The 21,233-nt window shown below is 36.2% G+C and overlaps 2 long non-coding RNA genes across 4 annotated transcripts; both read left to right on the top strand.

Moving 5' to 3' along the window:
• The first annotated feature begins 239 nt into the window (after positions 1–239).
• Positions 240–9,165, top strand: LOC131536790 (uncharacterized). 3 transcript variants are annotated; one of them, XR_009270079.1, is made up of 7 exons: positions 240–317; positions 723–2,741; positions 3,194–3,283; positions 3,534–3,591; positions 5,542–5,615; positions 6,854–6,954; positions 7,042–9,165. It is a non-coding gene; the product is annotated as an uncharacterized LOC131536790 (long non-coding RNA). The 3 variants fall into 3 exon arrangements; XR_009270080.1 differs by lacking the exon at positions 723–2,741 and having other exon boundaries at positions 263–317; positions 7,042–9,161; XR_009270078.1 differs by lacking the exon at positions 240–317 and having other exon boundaries at positions 342–2,741; positions 7,042–9,160.
• An 8,826-nt stretch (positions 9,166–17,991) lies between these two features.
• LOC131536793 (uncharacterized) lies at positions 17,992–21,231 on the top strand. The gene is made up of 3 exons (XR_009270085.1): positions 17,992–20,826; positions 20,942–21,120; positions 21,218–21,231. It is a non-coding gene; the product is annotated as an uncharacterized LOC131536793 (long non-coding RNA).
• The last annotated feature ends 2 nt before the right edge of the window (positions 21,232–21,233 follow it).

Below are 21,233 nucleotides of genomic sequence, written 5' to 3'. Positions count from 1 at the left end.
TGGGTCTCACATACACGCTCAACATTCGTCTCTGACAACACCTTCCGCTTGACAAAGTAGTCCTGATGAATTCAGCGTTTCGTTTCGAATTTATCCACATAATTTAATATCATAATATCATAGATCTTTGTTGACAATAAGCGGACATTTAAAATGTAAAAGATTTAAAATGTTCAAAGTAGAGGAATTCCCGCCGCGGCGCAAGGATACAGTTTCCTCCAAGCGCAGTGGAGCGGCGGCGCCGTCGAAGCGGGAGACGAATCACCTTCAGTCGTTTCAGCAAATCAAGGATGTGGATGCGGAGCGAAAATATGCAGGTAAATGCAGATTTTCTAAACATGTCTTTGTTAATATGTGTTTAAGCATAGGGAACTTTGTTTTTACAGTTTAAATGACCTTTAAACTATCTGTTTTTTTTGGGGGGGTGTAACAGTTAATAACGTAAATGTCTCTGAGGTTTAAAATTGAGGGGTCATTTTTGTTGACTCTGACATGTAATGTCCCAGATAGCAAACTGACATAGAATCAACGTCGATTTTTGGTTGTAACGGTCAGTATCGATCGTCAATCAAATTTCGATGTTGAATCAACGTTCATTATTTGGTCGGTACATCAGAACGTTATTACGTCGAAAATAAAACATCGATTCAACGTCGAAACCACGTTGGCTTATCAACCGACACAGCCGACGCATCTGATCGAAATCATAACGTCTGATACAGGTTGAAACTTGGTCAGAGGAATCGGAGGAGATCTGCGCCTGCACTCTCACAGAGGGGAACAGGCCTGTAACTGTACCCGGGTAACTAAAATAGATTTTTATTTCTCTAAATATTAGCGGAAGATGAAAGTTTTAAACAATGAATGACAAAACATTTTAACTCGAGCTTTGTCGAATGTTTTGTTATTTTTTTCTGCAGTCATTTTTTACACCGCTGGCATATATAGACTATAGCCTACCCTATAAATTATAAAAATGAATTTCTTTTTCCTTATTTTTCTTTATTACACCTCTTGTTTGGTTTTATTTCATATAATTGCACGTTAAAAATAATTTACTTTGTTATGCAGGCCCAAAACGTGAAACTGCAGTTTTATTCCCAGCTAGGCTATTTATAGCATTTACATAAATATTTGTAAGATATAATCAGCATATTTTCTTAAAATGTTTTGTATCTTAATTATTTAATCCATGAATTAAAACAAGTTTTTATAACGACATAATCTTGATCAACAACAACTAATGATAAATTTGTAGCGGCATCGGTGCATTATCATTTTTAAACTCAAATAGCTTCAGTTTTAAGTTATAACTGCATCTGTCTCGGGTGTAGACTGGTGAATTATGTTAATAAACCTATAAATATGTTCTAGTAGGTCTACTGGCCCATATTCAGATGTTTGTGCGGAGTGTGGAATGCAGGACGGGGCGGCCGCGAGATCACTTGCATTTTTTTTTTTTTCCTAATAATGAAACAACATCAGTTCGAAACTCATAATAGGCCCAACTTTAATAAATAATTAAAATTACTACTTTTTTCCCGACACATTCATAATCATTTGGCGACTTTTTCCTGTGCTTTGTGGCAAACTTTATGCGTGTGCTTGAGCGCGGAATTAAGGCTCACTGTGGATTATAAACTTTGGATAAACATGCGATTAGGCCTAGTTGGTTTAAATGAACGACTAGTTAAATTGTTGGGGGCAGCTCTATTAAACACGTCTCTGCTTTTAGATCTGTCAAGTCCGTAACGGAGAGATCACGTTGACTAGGCTACATTGATTTTCCCTCTGAAACACACACACACACACACACACACACACACACACACACAAATGTATGAATAGACAACCTTTCTACATCCGGCAGATATTGCTGCTTATGGCTTGTGCATTGTAAATCGTACAAAATAGCCTATGTTATCTCCCCAAAAACTCGTATATAAATAAATAAAATAAAACACGTTTATAGACTGATTCTTTTTTGAAGTCTGGACTCTATTTTCGGAAATTTAAAAAATATAAAGAGATGGTTCAACACAGGTCTAATGAATAGCCTATTTATATGAGAATTTGTGTTTTGACTGCGAATGTCACGTCAATAACGCTGGAATTGCTCTAATGTGATGCTGGTCTTTGAAATACAGGTACTTGCTTTTTTTTGTGCAAGTTTTTGAAACACTGCCAAAAAAAAAAAAAAAACACAATTTCATAAAATATTGTGCTTCACATTTTCATTCATTTACTGTTTTTTTTTTTGTTTGTTTGTTTTGTTTTTTTTGTTTATTTATTTATTTATTTATTATAAAGAATAGTTAGGTGTATTAATCTGGCCCTCTTAACTGCCCAAGTTTCTCTTGGACCCTTAGGGGAATTAATTGCCCACCCCTGGTCTACATGCAAGCAGGCTTTCTAATAAAATAAGGTGGTTGAGTGTTCATTAAAAAATAAATATATATAAAAGTGCTGCTTTATCCGACAATAACGTGCAGGGTGTCATAGAACTACATTTAAATGAATTAAATGTATAGATTTAAGTTATTTATTTATGTAATGTTCTAATTTTATATGATTATTTATGTAAATTCTGCGTGACTGTGACGTGTTTTAATGCGTGCGTGCTGAACGTTCGAGCCGCGTTCAAACGCTGGAGCGGAGGGAGTTGCCATGGAAACGGAGCGGTAACACAACGACTGACAAGCAGGAAGCTCCGTTTCTCGCTACTGTTTGTACTGTTTTCGGTAAGTTTAGTCCCTAAAATCTCACAAATATTAAATACAGCTATTCCTGACACCTCTCTTGCTTGTATTTGACTCGTTTCTGGTGAAATTAGTTCATAGAAATGGTTTAGTGTCTTCGAACAAGTCCGTTAGCATCTTAGCCGTTTTCAGAGGACCTAACTTTAACGTTAGGCTAACTCCGTAGACTGAGCTCTTTTTGAATGTTTGGGATTTTATTCACATCTTTATGTGTAGATGAGAGGTTTTGACAGTTCTGTAAAAGTTTTGCTGGTAATTTTTCAGTGGGTGATTGGAAATAGGCTCATTTATTTAACCTAAACATATAGCCTACACTGTACCGTTAATCGGTGACGTCACTTACATCAGCGGGACAACTAACTGAATCTAGTTCAAACGTATTTTGATCTCTCATGGTAAACAAATATTGATAAAAAACTGTTCTGTTATTTCAGGAGAAAAACAAAAGCACAGCAAGATGGGAGGCTCCAAGATTTCACAATTTCTGAAGGGAGCCGGAGACGGAGAGGAACACAAGTGAACAGGTGAAGCTTCTTAAAGTTTTAAGAGGGCTTTGACATCCACAAGTAAGAAGTATGAGCAATATTAAATAAGCAAATTATGTTATGTTAAAAGAATGTTTTCTGTATATTCTGTATTTTTCTACATTTCACCTGCTCTAGCTTGGTTCCTTGTAATAAACCTGGCTGGCATTGTATACTAAATATTGTTGGCTCTGTGACAAATTGCTTCTTATGTTCCTACATTCTTCCATGTTGATGGCCTGCACCCCAGACTCAGAGCGGACCTCCTGTCGGACAACATCTCCCAGGCACAATGAACAATATGGTTGGTAAGTTAACCTCAAACATGCACTAATGTTCAAAATTCAATAAAATACTTTGTTTTTGAAAAGAAGTCTGTTATGCTCACCAAGCCTGAATTTATAAAAAAATTCTGATAAAAAAAAAAAACAGTAGTATTAAAATTTAAAATATCTGTTCTCTGTTTGAATATATTGTAAAATGTAATTTATTTCTGTGATCAAAGCTGAATTTTCAGCATCATTACTCCAGTCTTCAGAGTCACATGATCCTTCAGAAATCATTCTAATATACTGATTTGCTGCTCAAGAAACATTTCTGATTATTATCAATCTTGAAAATAGTTGTGCTGCACAATATTTTTGTGTGTGTGTTTTTTTTTTTTTCAGGATTCTTAGATGAATAGAAATGTCAAAAGAACAGCATTAGTTGAAACAGAAAACTTTACACTCATTTTTTATTAATTTAATGCATCCTTGCTGAATAAAAATAAGAATTTCCTTTAAAAAAAATCCTGATAAAAACAAACAAACAAACAAACTTTACACTGTTAAAACATTCACACAAAAATACAACTCAGCACAGGTTACATTCATATTTGGGTCATTCTACAGAAACATCGACTTTTGGTACTTTTGGCAAGATGTCTTAAAATGTATTTCTTTTTTTAACATTTAAACTTAGACCACATTATTAGATTACCTTTTTACATTATGAATACACATAAATGACAGCTAATGATTTTTTAACTATTTTAATAATATTTATTTAAAGACAATAATAATAATTTGAACACCTTCTTTGTCAATTTTAGAGGTTTTTATGAAATATTATTTCTCGATTTATTTCAGCACATGTAGTCAGTTACAGAAAAACAATGATAATGCAACAAATAAGGAGATTATGTTTTATTTACTTTAATCAGGTTTGTTAAAAGTGTGATTGAATGATGTTAGTACATTTGCACAACCATGTATTTGTTATAACAATGAAAATATTTTGGGGGGAAAAACAGTAATAAACAAGTAATGATGCAATCCTTTAAATCTTAACTCTTGAGTGAAGCAGAATTCAATGGATGTAAAATTATTATCGTGCCACATGTGACACATTTTATGTAATGTTACAGAAAAAAAATCACGGTAACACCAGTGACACAATGAATCACCAGTGACATACATTAGACCAAAGATACTTATTCTTCAACTATAATTAATAGATGAGACTAAATTGTTACATTTGGCAATTAGTGAAAGCAGTTAGTAAAAGAACATAAACATAAACTGATCTTCACTGGTGTAACCCATAAAGAAGGTAACACCAGTGACAGTTTTCATGAAAAATGCATTTTGCAAAATGTCTGCTGCAAGATATCAAACCACATGTTGTCAATCATGGTATACTCACTAAATTAAGTAGTTTAATCCATTTGTATTCCAGTTTTTTGAGTATTCTCAAAATAAAGCACTTTCCCTCTGTACATGGCTGTAGGGACGAGCAGTTTTGTGGTGCTTGGAATTCTTTATAATTAATTAAAAACAAATATTGCCACATTGATGGCTCAAGAAGGTTTAATTGATCAAATAACATATTGTTTCAATTTAAAATATATAAAACAAGTTGTAACCCTAAAGTGTTTTTCAAGTGTTATATTTCTGTAAAGGCTAGGGACAGAAAAAAAATGGACATTTCTATAGAATGACCCATTTATCAGAAATGCTTCTTTGGTAAAATCAGCATATTAGAATGATTTCTGAAAGATCATGTGACACTGAAGACTGGAATAATGATGCTGAAAATTCAGCTTTGATCACAGGAATAAATTACATTTTAACATTCACACAAAACATCTCATAACCGTGCAATTCAGTTATATTTGATTAAATAAATAATCTTTTGTCTGAAATAATATGAACAGCAGCTATTCTAATCTTTCTCCTTTTGCTTTCCTGTTTATATCTCGGGATGTCCATCCCAAGGTTACTAGAGATTACACCAGTTCCAGTTTGGATCCAGCCTGGCGTGTGAAGAACTGATTTAAAGTTTTCTGAAGGTTCCAAAACAAAATCACCAACATTAATTCTTTCCTCCCAATTCTTTTCTTAATAATCACAATATAGCTATTTTTTATTTTATCTTTGTTGTTATTAATATGAACCAATGCAAAAAATAAAATAATTATATATATATATATATATATATATATATATATATATACAGGAAAGAAACAAGTAATGTATTACTTTTTAATTTTACATCTAAACAAAAGCATTCAAGTAAGTAAAACAAATAATCAAATGTAAAAATCACTTTAGTGGGTTCATTATGAATGAATTGATTACAAAAGCAGTTCAGTCAAGAGCAGCGAGTGATTCTCTTTTCTTTTATTATTAGATTAGAATTGAGACAGACGGCCTGTATATTAGACCTACTGTACTGCACGGATATAATGTCACACATCTGATGTTTTTACCCAACATTTCCCCAAACGTTCACTTAAGACATAACAGATTATTTTTGCATTACTTAAATACTGTAATTCCGTGTATGTGTGTATATTTATCGTGATCGCACGCCGTCAGAAGCGCCGTTATGCGCTCGCTTCGGATGACAGTCAGCGCGAGATGCGAGCGGAGAAAAGGTACTCCTTTCAGAAAACATGCAAATAAAGATATATTTTGATGTTTAAATACTATTTGAAGCATTGGGATCGCTAGAAGAGGGCTTAATGAACTCATTTTTGTGAAAAACTCAAATTCAACCAAAATCAACATCTTTCACTTCTTTTGCCTGTATCTTGAAATTAGCTCGTGTGCATTCCGACTCATTTTGCCAGCACAGGTCACATTTATTAATAAGCAAAACTCTGCTAGATAATGCAAAATGTTAGGAGGTGATTGTATGTCTCATTTCTTTTTGCTGTGTACTATAACTTCTGAACAGGAACTAATACTTGAGAAGATTTAGATGGAGGGTTTAGCTGTGTTTCTCCCTTTTCTCTATTCTATTCTATTCTATTCATTTTTTATATACTAATTATTAATCAGTTTGGAAATCTTTTTTACCACGTTTACTAAGGAGCACTTTGGGACTGAGTATGTATTTACGATGCAAATGTAAATGACTGTAAACGAACCTAAAAAGCTGTTACATGCCTTTCTCATAAGGTCCCGCCTGTTAGCAATGCTAATATTATTTAGCGAAGTTATTAATGAGATCATTTAAAAAGTAATACAGTGACTTCATTAAATGATCCACTATGAAAAAACAGTTTTATCAATGTACTTTTAGGGAGGAACTTGTCAACAAATCTACCTCACAGCACATCAATGAAAGCAGTTTGACGATTACAGACGGGTGTGTTGGATCAGGGTGAGATCTGAATTCTGCAGGTGGGTAGATCTCCAGGAACAGGATTGGCCGGTCCTGTTATATTGGTTATGTATGATGGATTTTGAACTGTACTGTTTGTATTGCAGGTTTTCTGGATTCCCAGTTGAAGACATCAGTACATCAGATGTTGGCCTGGACAGCTGTATCTACAGTACACCACACTGACCTCTCTGCTTTTGCATAGATGGCTGACTAACTCAAGTTCAGAGGCCAAGCGGGCCGCATTTAAACTACATATTGCTATAATATAATATAATATAAACCACAAATTACAATTTGCATCATCAGACTTTAAGACAATATTTGCAGATTTACTGATTTAGAAATACAGTTTATTACTTATCTAAGTCTTGCTTGTCCTTGTCCTATTTAAAATAAGACTGAGCATGAAATAAATATAAATATATATATTTTTTTTTTTAAAGAGTAAAAATCTGGAACAAAAAATTGGATTAAAAGTTTGTTTTGCTATATTGAACAGAGTAGCCTATTGAACAAACTCAAAATGCTAAAACTAAAAACATTCTTGAGCAAACATATTTCACAAAGTACTTTAGGAAGAAGTATTATTTTTCATATTTATATTTTTAAAATAGAAATCACTATTCTCCCACCATGATTCTGAAAAATGTAATTTACTAGAGTTTCTAGAAAAAAAATTGCTGCTGTCTATTTATAGAATACAATATTCAACGAACTGATAAAGTGAAACAAATGATTAATAACTCATAACTTCATGACTTGCTCATGAAGACTTCACTTGTTTCATTCCTGAATGAATCGGTGTTTTTTGAACGAATCTCAGTTTAAGTCACTTGTCTCCACCTGCTGGCGTTATGTTGTAATTGATACAATCTTTATTAGAATAAATCACCTTTTTGAAAGTGAAGATGCTTCAATTTTGATCGCTTCTGTATAACGATACAAAAGACTTTGTAAAGATGTTTCACATAAGTAAACTGCTCTCTGGATCAGCGCGAACGCAGATTTGAACGTTACATTGTGATTTAAGGCTTTAATAGACATGAATCCTGTCATTTATGAACAAGATTGCGTGGGTGATTGAATCTGTTCGCGATCTGACTATTTATTTAAATATCCAACAGTATACGACAATAAACATACGACGCGATATGGTTTAACTGTGTTCTTCAAGCCATCTTTGGTATTTTCATAATAAAGTATATTTATAATCCAATGATAATTGACATTGCCTTTACTGTATAGTAGGGGTGGGAGAAAAAAATCGATTCTCCGATGCATCGCGATTCTCCCTTCAACGATTCTGAATCGATTCAGAATATTTCAGAATCGATTCTGAGCTTGTTTATTTTTCCTGCATATGGCACGTGTGCGCGCTAGAGATGCGGTGGGCTTCATTGCACAGAATTTGTGCTGTGAGACAGACTTTCACGTGCGCTTTGTGTTTGTTTGTCCTGAAGCTCGATTGCGGCTGCGGTTAAATGCACTTGCATTTTCGAATACTTTTATACGAAATTGATGTACACACAGTCAAGTTATGTTTTCAGAGCAGGACAAAACATCTGCTATATCGAAATAGATCTGTGCATTAACTAGCAGTCATTAGAGTATTAGTAGTATGTCTGCTAAATATATGCTAACACTTTCTTTTGATGATTCCCCAACAGACAAACTGACTATAAGTAACTTTGCAAGTACGTCAACATTCTACCGACCCTAACCTTAACCTAAGCCTACTAATACTCTAATGAGAGTTAGTTGACATGTAGTTGCAAAGTTGCTTATAGTCAATAGACTAAGGGGACCATCAAAATAAAATGTAACCTAACAAATAAACACTGCATTTTTTTTCAGTTGAAATTATTAATTAGCTCACATTAAAATTAATATTAGCCTCACAGGGAACACTCAAATAACACTCCACACCTAACCACTTACAAGATGTACTGTAGTAAGATACTATGTAGATCTTAAATAATGTCAAGATATATAGTCCATTATAAATGTAAAAGTAGATTTAATATGGTGTTCATTGTGTTATAAATAATCATTAATCTTAAAAGTTATAACCACAAATGCATAATCATTATAATGTATTGTAATTGTTATTATGATTATTTATAAGACGATATAACATATTATAAGGTTTTTTATAATGCATTATGCATTCATTATAATGCCTTAAGAATATCCTTATAATGTATTATAAATATGGGTTTCAAAGAAAGTGTTACCGTAATTTTTATTTTTATTTTTAAGTAGCCTGCTTATATAATAATAAAAAAATAAAATAAAGTAAATTTTGAACAAAATAAAATTGATATGAAAATGTAGCCGTGTGCAGTAATATTGAAAACTGAGAATGTGACGCATCGTGATATTAAGTTGATAATGATAATCGTAATTGAATTGAATCATGAGACCAGTGAAGATTCACACCCATATTTTTAAGATGGCAGTACTGACACACAGAGATTCCAACTATAAACAAAAAGCATAGAAACTGCAATTTTGGTTAAGATGTAAAGCTGTAAAGATTAATTGGGGAAAAAATGTAGATTGCCGAGTGAAAGTTGAGTTTTATAATGAAGCATTTATACACATTTTATTCAAAAGGATGAACAGCTCGTTCCGCGCACGTCATACGTCATTACGCTATTTCTGCGTCATTGCACATGCGCAGTCCTTTCAGTTTCGGTTTTCAATCCGATCGAGTGTTTACATGCACACTCAATCGGATTAGAAAAGGAATAAACCACCTCCTTCAATCCGATTGAAATTTCATTCCGATCGAGCTCAATCGGATCGATTAAGGTGTTTACATGAAGCCTTTTCAGTCCGATTGAGCTGTCAATCCGATTACAAACGGATTATTTGGTTGCATGTAAACGTAGCCATTTTAATCTGGAGTTATAGTTTGGGAAAAGTCCAACTAGTAATTGCGTTCAAGTTTGTGTCACAACAACACATTATCTAATGCCAATAAGAAACATTACTTACTCGGTATAAAAGATCTCCTCAGCTGGCTCCAGCCGCGCTCGTGTTCTGTTTGTGAGGTAAACAAAGCTTTTTCCTCTCAGTGCGTCTTCATCTGTAGTAAATACAAGGCTGTTTCCTCTCAGCGTGTTTCTGAGGTAAATACAAGGTTTTTTCCTCTCAGCGTCTTCTTCCAAAAACGAAAAGTATCCGAGATGAACATGTTGCTGCTTTGTTTACAGCATTGGTCTCAAACTCAATTCCTGGAGGGCCACAGCTCTGCACAGTTTAGGTCAAACCCTAATCAAACGCACCTGATCCAGCTAATCAAGGTCTTCAGGATTACTAGAAACTTGCAAGCAGGAGTGATTTGGAGCTGGTTGGATCAAAACTGTGCAGAGCTGTGGCCCTCCAGGAATTGAGTTTGAGACCACTGGTTTACAGTGATGTGGGCATTCACATGCTGCGTGTCTCACATGGTGATCTGTAATATCAATAGCGCCAGCAGCGCATGGGCATGACCTAATTAGAGATAATGAGATCAGCAGGAAAAACTGGACCTGTCATTGGTTTCATACGGATTACTTTATCACAGAATATTTGTTTTCGGTAAGACTTACTTCGTTTAAGAGCCAAGCTTTCTATAGATATATTTCTCATGTCTCTGTGTAAAGTATTTGCTGAGTTTCAGTTCATTTTAGTGACGTGTTTCAAAAAGCAGTTCACGGAGAGAGTGAAGACTGAGAACGCACCCTGTTTGTTTTCTTTATTCTTCAAAAGCACAAAGTTTAGTTGTTAGTATGAGTGTATACAAATAAAAGTAGACCCCTTACAGATTCAAATGGTGTATTGCTCTTATCTGTACGATCAAAAATGGCAGAGTAATTCAAGCTCATTTCAGCCTTATCAGGAAAATCTGCCACAAAACGCGTATCCGCGTTTGTCGACCCCAGAGGGTTAACGAGACCGGACGTCTGACTGATGTGAGGTGTGAGCCTTTAAGGTGCTTGGTGATGAGGTGCTGATGGTGTGCAGGTGCGATCCATTAGTGATTAGGTGGTATCAGGTGCGGGCGTGCGTCGTGATAGGAGGAAATACAAACAGATCCGTGACATTACCTCCCCCTCCCAGAAGGCGCGTCCCGCGCCGCAACAGCAACACCGGGAGGGGAGGGCGGAGGCTGGTGCAGGGCAGGGACACTGGGGAAGCCTCCGGCGGCCATGGCGGGACAAGAGACTCGGGAGGCCATGGCGGGACAGGAAGGAAAGTTTCCTTCTGGGAACCGCTCAGGAGGAGAAAGTTCTGGTGGGCGCTCGGGAAGCGTGAGCTGGAAGGAACCAGTGGAGACGAAGGAGGGCTGGACGGGACCAGCGGAGACATAGGAGGGCTGGACGAGACCACCGGATTCATAGGAGGATTCATGCGAGGAGCTAGCACGGGCCTTGGGTGAACAATGACCGGCAGACTTGCCATATTCTTGCCATATTCTTATTTTTTTGAAAAGCTGGTTTAATAAGGGTATTGTTTTAGTATCTCACTTATTTAACACTCAAGGGTATCTTATGACTTGTGATGAGTTTCTTGTACACTTTACAGGTGCATCTCAATAAATTAGAATGTCGTGGAAAAGTTCATTTATTTCAGTAATTCAACTCAAACTGTGAAACTTGTGTATTAAATAAATTCAATGCACACAGACTGAAGTAGTTTAAGTCTTTGGTTCTTTTAATTGTGATGATTTAGGCTCACATTTAACAAAAACCCACCAATTCACTATCTCAACAAATTAGAATACTTCATAAGACCAATAAAAAAAAAAAACATTTTTAGTGAATTGTTGGCCTTCTGGAAAGTATGTTCATTTACTGTATATGTACTCAATACTTGGTAGGGGCTCCTTTTGCTTTAATTACTGCCTCAATTCGGCGTGGCATGGAGGTGATCAGTTTGTGGCACTGCTGAGGTGGTATGGAAGCCCAGGTTTCTTTGACAGTGACCTTCAGCTCATCTGCATTGTTGGGTCTGGTGTCTCTCATCTTCCTCTTGACAATACCCCATAGATTCTCAATGGGGTTCAGGTCTGGCGAGTTTGCTGGCCAATCAAGCACAGTAACACCATGGTCATTGAACCAGCTTTTGGTACCTTTGGCAGTGTGGGCAGGTGCCGAGTCCTGCTGGAAAATGAAATCAGCATCTCCATAAAGCTTGTCAGCAGAAGGAAGCATGAAGTGCTCTAAAATTTCCTGGTAGATGGCTGTATTGACTGTGGACATCAGAAAACACAGTGGACCAACACCAGCAGATGACATGGCAGCCCAAATCATCACTGACTGTGGAAACTTCACACTGGACTTCAAGCAACATGGATTCTGTGCCTCTCCACTCATCCTCCATACTCTGGGACCTTGATTTCCAAATGAAATGCAAAATTTACTTTCATCTGAAAACAGGACTTTGGACCACTGAGCAACAGTCCAGGGCCCGTATTCACGAAAATTTTTAGAAATGTGGGTGTTTCCCCTTAAAATTAAAGAAAAGATCCTAGTAAAGAAAAAAGTAATTCAGAAAGTATCTTAACCCTTAAAAGAGGTCTTAAGGTCTAAAATTGTTAGGAGTACGGACGAGGACTTTTAAGAGGCTTAAGAGTTTCTTTAGCAGTGGAGAATATGGACGAAACATGAAGAGGAAGAACTGTGTTGCACACAATGCATGACTGAGTTAATAAGATGCTACACATTAGATCGTGCAGGGATCATGTTTGTGAGCGATCTTATTAGAGACACGCGAACATCTCAGACACCGCGCAGAAATGCCATAGCGCCAGAAATGGAAGTAAATCACTACATTAACTACATTAACATACTTGGCAACTGGAAAAATGCAACTATGCAGCAGCAATGATTTAGGTCTGTACCTAACAACACTTTCAGAACCTTATTGTGTCGCTGTTCATTTCCAATAAAATACGTTAAGTATGACAAGTAAATAAAAAATAAAGAATATATACACATATATAATGTGTGTGTGTGTGTGTGAGAGAGAGAGAGAGAGTAAGGTAAAACAGGAAAAAATACGCCTGAAGGCTTAAAATAAACCCTACTCTTAAAAAGCTCTTTAATTTTCTTCTTGAACAACCAACCAATCACGGTCTTCAAAAGACTGTGTCATAGCTAGCAACGGGGTCAGCCCCGCCTCCTCACTAAGATAAAAGTTTTTGTCTTTTCCTCGCTCAGAGTTGCTCTCAGATTGGTCCTGGATCACTTTTAAGCTAAGACTCCTAGTTCGAAATTTTTAAGCTAAATTAGGAGCTCTCTGAGAGGAGAGTTCTTTTTCTCCACAGGCCAGGTAAGATGCTTCTGACGTTGTCTCTGCTTCAGAAGTGGCTTGGTAGCCCTTTTCCTGAAGACGTCTGAGCGTGGTGACTCTTGATGCACTGACTCCAGCTTCAGTCCACTCCTTGTGAAGCTCTCTCAAGTGTTTGAATCAGCTTTGCTTGACTGTATTCTCAAGCTTGCTGTCATCCCTGTTGCTTGTGCACCTTTTCCTACATAAATTCTTCTTTCCAGTCGACTTTGCATTTAATATGCTTTGATACAGCACTCTGTAAACAGCCACACCTTTCAGTAATGGCCTTCTGTGGAGGGTGTCAATGTTCGTCTTCTGGATCATTGCCAAGTCAGCAGTCTTCCCCATTATTGTGGTTTCAAAGAACAAGAGATATCCAGAATTTATACTATATGGATGGTCATTTATTGAAACTCAAATGTAAATATTCTAATATTTTGAGATACTTATTTTTGACTTTCATGAGCTGTAAGCTCTAATCATCAAAATTAAAAAACTAAAAATAAAAAATAAAACTTTTGAAATGTTTTACGTTACATGTAATGAATCTAAAATATATGAAAGTTGCACTTTTTGAAGTAAGTTACAAGAGAAAATGAACTTTTTCACGACATTCTAATTTATTGAGATGCACCTGTAATTTTCCTGTGACTCCCAAGGAATTCTCTCTTGTTCTCTCTGCAATTAATTTGGGTATTGTTTCCTTATTTAGAGATGTGATATTGGTTGATATGCCCATAATCAAACTGATACAATATGTGATAAAATTTGTTTTTCACAGACTAAAAATAACAAATCTATTCGCACTCTATTTTTAAAGGAGGTTACTACTAAGCCTTGCTCTTTTGCTTATTGGTCTAAATTTGTTAGAAATCCTGAGTGGGAAAGTGTTTGGTTATTACCTCATAAGTTTTTTGTTACAAACAAGGTTTGTGTGAATAGAATTAAAATAAATTTCTTTTAAAATCATTAATAAATTCCATCCTGTTAAACATTTTCTTAGTAAGTTTAAGAAGGATATTGATGTTAACTGCTCTTTTTGCTCTTTGCACTTGGAAACTGTACCCCTCATTGTCACATGTTGACCTAGTTTCTTTAGTTCCCTTGATTAGTTAATTAGCTCACCTGTTTCTGTTTCCCCCTTGATTACTTCTAGTATTTAAAGCCTGTGTTCTCCCCTGTTTCTTTGTTTGCTATTATTTGATCTACGTGTTTGCTACTCCTTGCTCCTGGATTATTTCTGTTTCTTATTTGTTTTTTCGTTAAAAGACTGTTTTGTTTATTCTCCCTCGTCGTGTGCTTTATTAGCTAAGGCTACGTAACACTCATCTTCTGGCACTGTAGTTTTGTTAAAAAGATATGGTTTGACGTCTCTGTGTTTATCACAGAAAAGGTACTTCTTAATTTTATTTTGCATTTTGAAAATGTAGTTTGGATATTTTATTCAAGATAATGTGAATAATGAAGCTTTTGTCATTAATCTTTATTTTATTAGTTAAGTTTCACATTCATAAGTGTACATTTTCTAACAGAAAATCCTGTTGCAGTGTTTTATAAAGAATTGGAAAGCTATATTTGTACTATTCAAAGTAGCACTAATAGAAGGGCTATCAAAACTGTCCATTTGTGTTCTGTCTTCAAAATATTTGAGTAATGTAAAGGTCATGCATGTTTTTAAGTGTATTTTTCTCTTCTTATCTTTAATTTTTTTTTTCTCTCTCCTTTATTTCCCTGGCTTTATATTGTCTGTTGTATTGTTCTGTATATGTTGTTTAAGGCATAATAAAAAGAAAACAAAAACCAATCATAAAGCCCCACATCTCCATAAGCACAACTACCTGTAAAACATTTACACAGTAAAACATTTGACATCTTATGTTGTTAGCTTTCCATTTCATGACCAATTTCATAAAGTAGTGAACACACACACAAAAGCACGCACACCCTGAACACACACCCCGAGCAGTGGGCAGCCATTTTTGCTGCGGTACCCGGGGACCAGTTGGGGCTCCGGTGCCTTGAAGAAAAAAAAAAAAAAGTAAAAATATCAATTATATAAACTGCATATACAGGTGCATCTCAATAAATTAGAATGTCGTGGAAAAGTTAATTTATTTCAGTAATTCAACTCAAATTGTGGAACTCATGTATTAAATAAATTCAGTGCACACAGACTGAAGTAGTTTAAGTCTTTGGTTCTTTTAATTGTGATGATTTTGGCTCACATTTAACAAAACCCCACCAATTCACTCTCAACAAATTAGAATACTTCAGAAGACCAAAAAAAAAACATTTTCAGTGAATTGTTGGCCTTCTGGAAAGTATGTTCATTTACTGTATATGTACTCAATACTTGGTAGGGGCTCCTTTTGCTTTAATTATCGCCTCAATTCGGTGTGGCATGGAGGTGGTTTGTGGCACTGCTGAGGTGGTATGGAAGCCCAGGTTTCTTTGGCAGTGGCCTTCAGCTCATCTGCATTTTTTGGTCTCTTGTTTCTCATTTTCCTCTTGACAATACCCAGGTCTGGTGAGTTTGCTGGCCAGTCAAGCACACCAACACCATGGTCATTTAACCAACTTTTGGTGCTTTTGGTAGTGTGGGCAGGTGCCAAATCCTGCTGGAAAATGAAATCAGCATATTTAAAAAGCTGGTCAGTAGAAGGAAGCATGAAGTGCTCCAAAATGTCTTGGTAAACGGGTGCAGTGACTTTGGTTTTCAAAAAACACAATGGACCAACACCAGCAGATGACATTGCACCCCAAATTATCACAGACTGTGGAAACTTAACACTGGACTTCAAGCAACTTGGGCTATGAGCTTCTCCACCCTTTCTCCAGACTCTAGGACCTTGGTTTCCAAATGAAATACAAAACTTACTCTCATCTGAAAAGAGGACTTTGGACCACTGGGCAACAGTCCAGTTCTTCTTCTCCTTAGCCCAGGTAAGACGCCTCTGACGTTCTCTGTGGTTCAGGAGTGGCTTAACAAGAGGAATACGACAACTGTAGCCAAATTCCTTGACACGTCTGTGTGTGGTGGCTCTTAATGCCTTGACCCCAGCCTCAGTCCATTCCTTGTGAAGTTCACCCAAATTCTTGAATGGATTTTGCTTGACAATCCTCATAAGGCTGCGGTTCTCTCGGTTGGTTGTGCATCTTTTTCTTCCACACTTTTTCCTTCCACTCAACTTTCTGTTAACATGCTTGGATACAGCACTCTGTGAACAGCCAGCTTCTTTGGCAATGAATGTTTGTGGCTTACCCTCCTTGTGAAGGGTCTCAATGATTGTCTTCTGGACAACTGTCAGATCAGCAGTCTTCCCCATGATTGTGTAGCCTAGTGAACCAAACTGAGAGACCATTTTGAAGGCTCAGGAAACCTTTGCAGGTGTTTTGAGTTGATTAGCTGATTGGCATGTCACCATATTCTAATTTGTTGAGATGGTGAATTGGTGGGTTTTTGTTAAATGTGAGCCAAAATCATCACAATTAAAAGAACCAAAGACTTAAACTACTTCAGTCTGTGTGCACTGAATTTATTTAATACACGAGTTCCACAATTTGAGTTGAATTACTGAAATAAATTAACTTTTCCACGACATTCTAATTTATTGAGATGCACCTGTAAATAAACAATCATAGAAAGGTTTCAAAGAAAAATGTAGGAGGATTTCGATATAAACACGATAAACTGGGTCATGTACACAGTGATTCTACATTACTCATGTTTGAGCATGATGCATAACCTAACTAGATGAGTCAAGTTTGCAAACGAACTTTGAAAAAGCCTTGTCTGAAATGCATTGCAATGAGAGGTACCATACTCTCAAGAACTATAAACTGTCACCTAGATACCTGATTGGGCAGATAGCTGGTCAACTGATCAAAAAATAGGCACATGTATTTTACTATGGCACAGTAATATAGTAATAATTTACTACTTTACTCTCCTGTTTTATTGTTGGTTTCCTCTTTTCTGATCATTTGGAATGAGGATAAAAAGACATAAAAAAAAAAAAACAAACAAACATGCAAATAAGTTCAAACATCAATTCAATATCTACTATTTCCTGAATATTATGAAATTCAAGAGGGCCGCCCCCTGATGACGTCATAATATGCAAATTAGAAATTTACATATATTTACACCCCACATAAACTTTCGGTCATGCCCAACATTTTTCTAATTTACAGTAGATCTCTATCTTTAAGCCCTTTCAAGCCACAAGCTTTTGAAATCTTGATGTCAAAATTCAGCATTTTTTCCAAAAATCCCTGGCACCTAAAGGGTTAATTTTTAATCCTTGAGAATATGAATTATATTGTTTGTTTGATGCTAATTATATAGTCGTAGCAGATATGTATTTTTATTGTAGAAATACATTATAGAAAATGCCGATCCATGTGTGAGATGATAATATAAAATTTAATAAATATATATAATATAAAAAATTAAACATTACCTTGTCATAATGGTGTTTTATAATTTATACAGATAACTGTTATATATGGCAATAAAATAAATATAATAACCATATTAGAATAATATTACCTTATTTATTACTTGCATTAGCGCTTTATAATTAACATATCATTCATCATATATGTGTATATATATATATATATATATATATATATATATATATATATATATAGAAAATAAGCTGTATTACATAACTATATTGTAATATTATATAATGTGCGCTATCGGTCACGCCCACTGAAGGCTTGTCAGTAGGTCACGTGTGCGCTGATAGCGATATGATATGCTGAAGTGAACTAACCCTGGAACATAACCTGCTCCGGAGCAGGTTATCTTCAGAGAGCAAGTTACTATGGTTACTTACATACCCTGAAAGTAACCTCCGATTTTGGAACCGAAAGTTGAGGTTATCTGCTCACTTATCCTCAAACATACCTGGGTATGTCACATAACCTGCTTTCTGGAACACACCCCTTTTTCATTCAGTCATGCCCTGTCTATTTTAGCCCTGTGCTTTCTCACTTCGTTGTCCAGTCTCGTCTATGAAATATGTAGTTGTTTTTCTCCTGTGATCTCCTGAGTTTACAGTTTGTGGGTTTATAATAAATATTGTTTTTCTTCTCCATCTCCTTCATCATGTGCTTTACTGCAGCTATACGTGACAAACCTACGAGCAAGTAATAATTAACTCACATTATGGTACTGTAAAACAAGTCAATGTAAACGTGATCTTGATTGCCACAAAGTGCACTCCACCCCAGACTATTGCCACTCTGTCACGGACTTCATCTCCCATAATCCATTGCCCAGGTTCATCACCATGATTGTTACCAGCGGTTACTCATTAGCCTCATTACCTCTGCCTGTATATAGCATGGTTTCTCAGTCACTCTTCAGTAAGTCTTGCTTGTGTTAGGTATTGCGTCTCTGAGCCACTGTGTCTTGGGATTCCCGTGTCTTGGTTACTCTGCTCATTGTGTCTGGATTACTCTGCTCATTGTGTCTGGATTACTCTGCTCATTGTGTCTGGATTACTCTGCTCATTGTGTCTGGATTACTCTGCTCATTGTGTCTGGATTACTCTGCTCATTGTGTCTGGATTACTCTGCTCATTGTGTCTGGATTACTCTTGTTTTGCTGACGTATGCTCTTTGCCTGTTTTTGGACCTTGTTTGTGGATAACACTTCAATAAATACTGCATTTGGATCCTCAGCCTTCGTGTCTCGGAGCAGTTCATAACGGCAGTTCACATTATGGTACTGTAAAACAAATCGCTGTAAATGTTACCTTAAGTCCATAAATCATTTTCACAGAATTTAAAGTATTCTAAAATGTAATTATGTCATTGAATTTACCTTCACAAGTTTTGTTGAATATTTTTATTAAAAGGTTATAAACTGTTTGGTGTGTTTTACACACACAGCCTGTCATCCTAAGTATAATCTGTATAACTTGGTTATATATTAATAGCAAGGAAATAATTAAATTGATTTTGTTCTTTATGCATTAATCCATGCACTGTTGATACAGGATGTTGATGCATGTGTGGTGAAATAATATTTTAACAACAAAGTTAAACTCCAGCAACATTTGTGGCATGATATCAGCCACCACAGAAATAATCAACTCATTCTTTAAAGCAAACATTAAATCATGCTCTATTTCAGTAGTAATGTCACAAGGCTTCAACATTATATATGTTAGCATACCTCCGTGAAGTTGGCCCCCCACCCATCACAAAACGTCGCAAAAATAGTCTCAGTCGTTTGTGCTCCGTTTGTGCTGGTTTGTGCTGTAAAATTTTTCGTTTGTGCTGCTTTGGTTTGTTAGATATAAAATATTTATTTAAAGGTCATTCTCAGGTCACTCAGCCCCCCCGCATGCTCCAAATTCACCCCGAATAGTCTCGTTTGTTTGTGCTTCGTTTGTGCTGGTTTGTGCCGGTAAAAGTTTCGTTTGTGCTGCTTTGGTTTTTTAATTATTAGACATTGAATTATAGGCGATGACGTCACCAGCCCCCCACATGCTCCAAAATCACCAAAAATAGTCTCAATCGTTAGTGCTTCGTTTGTGCTGGTTTGTGCCGTAACAATTTTCGTTTGTGCTGCTTCAGTTTTTAAAACATTAGACATTGAATTTTACGGTCGATGACGTCACCAGCCCCCCACACGCTCCAAATTCTCCCAAAATACTCCTGTTTGTTTGTGCTCCGTTTGTGCTGGTTTGTGCCGTAAAAAAATCGTTTGTGCTGCTTTGGTTTTTTTAGATATTAAAATAATATTTAAAGGTCATTCTCAGGTCACTCAGCCCCCCGCATGCTCCAAATTCACCCCGAATAGTCTCGTTTGTTTGTGCTTCGTTTGTGCTGGTTTGTGCCGGTAAAAGTTTCGTTTGTGCTGCTTTGGTTTTTTAATTATTAGACATGACATTATAGGCGATGACGTCACCAGCCCCCCACACGCTCCAAAATCACCAAAAATAGTCTCAATCGTTAGTGCTTCGTTAGTGCTGGTTTGTGCATGTAGAAGTTTCGTTTGTGCTGCTTTTTATTTTGCTTTTTTGTTTTTTTCAACAATACAGTTGAAGTAACAAGGTCAAAAGGATCCTAGTTAATATTCCAACTTATAACAGACACAGGCAGGATAACAGGATGTGTGGAATGTAACACCAACTCCAAGGTAAATGTTTTTATTTGTTACTGTATGTCATTATGTGAATAAAAGTAGTATGTCATAAATACACGCACCATAACATGTTTGCTGCATCTCTGTGCTTATACATACACAAGCTATGTGTGTGTGTGTGTGTATTATATGCATGTATGGAAACTCATGACTCAATTAAGTAAAAATTATTTTACTTGTGAAACTGAATTAAAGTGTACTATCGAACATCCATTAGCACAAATAATGGACCTTTAAAAACTTAAACTTAAAAACACTTAATACTGACAAGCCATGGCACACTGTCATGCCTTCAAGGCAAAAGTGCCACACAGAATAATAGATTTAAGTGCAAACTCCATCAAGCCTGACTTCCAGAAGAGCAGAAACAACTTCTCCAAACAGGAGTAGGAAAACAAAGGTGTGTGGCATACAACAAAAATACTTAAATGTAAACAGTGCAATCAATCTTTTGTGTATAACACTGCATGTGGGCATATTTTGTTTTCTGACACTCCTGTCACTCCACTTCTCAGGTCGTCATACATCTCCCAAACACATGGAGACCTCCTGCAGTAGGCCACATAATGTCCAAGAGCATCCTGGGTTAAGCCTCCTTTGAAAGCAATGACTGCCCTTAAAGTAAATCTCTCTCCTTGGAGCATCAGATTTGAGGAAACTCACTCAAAGGAAATTCTATGGAGTTGCTTCCCAGGTCAGTGTCAATCCACAGAAGTTCTCCCAGACTGTAACTGTGAGAAACTTTCCCTGCACAGAGCATTTTCCTGATGTAGAGTCTGTCTTGAATGCAGAGGGACACTGTGATGG

The sequence above is a fragment of the Onychostoma macrolepis genome, chromosome 03 (assembly GCF_012432095.1).
Source record: "Onychostoma macrolepis isolate SWU-2019 chromosome 03, ASM1243209v1, whole genome shotgun sequence".
NCBI classification, from domain to species: domain Eukaryota; kingdom Metazoa; phylum Chordata; class Actinopteri; order Cypriniformes; family Cyprinidae; genus Onychostoma; species Onychostoma macrolepis.
This window is presented reverse-complemented; position numbering and strand designations above follow the sequence as displayed.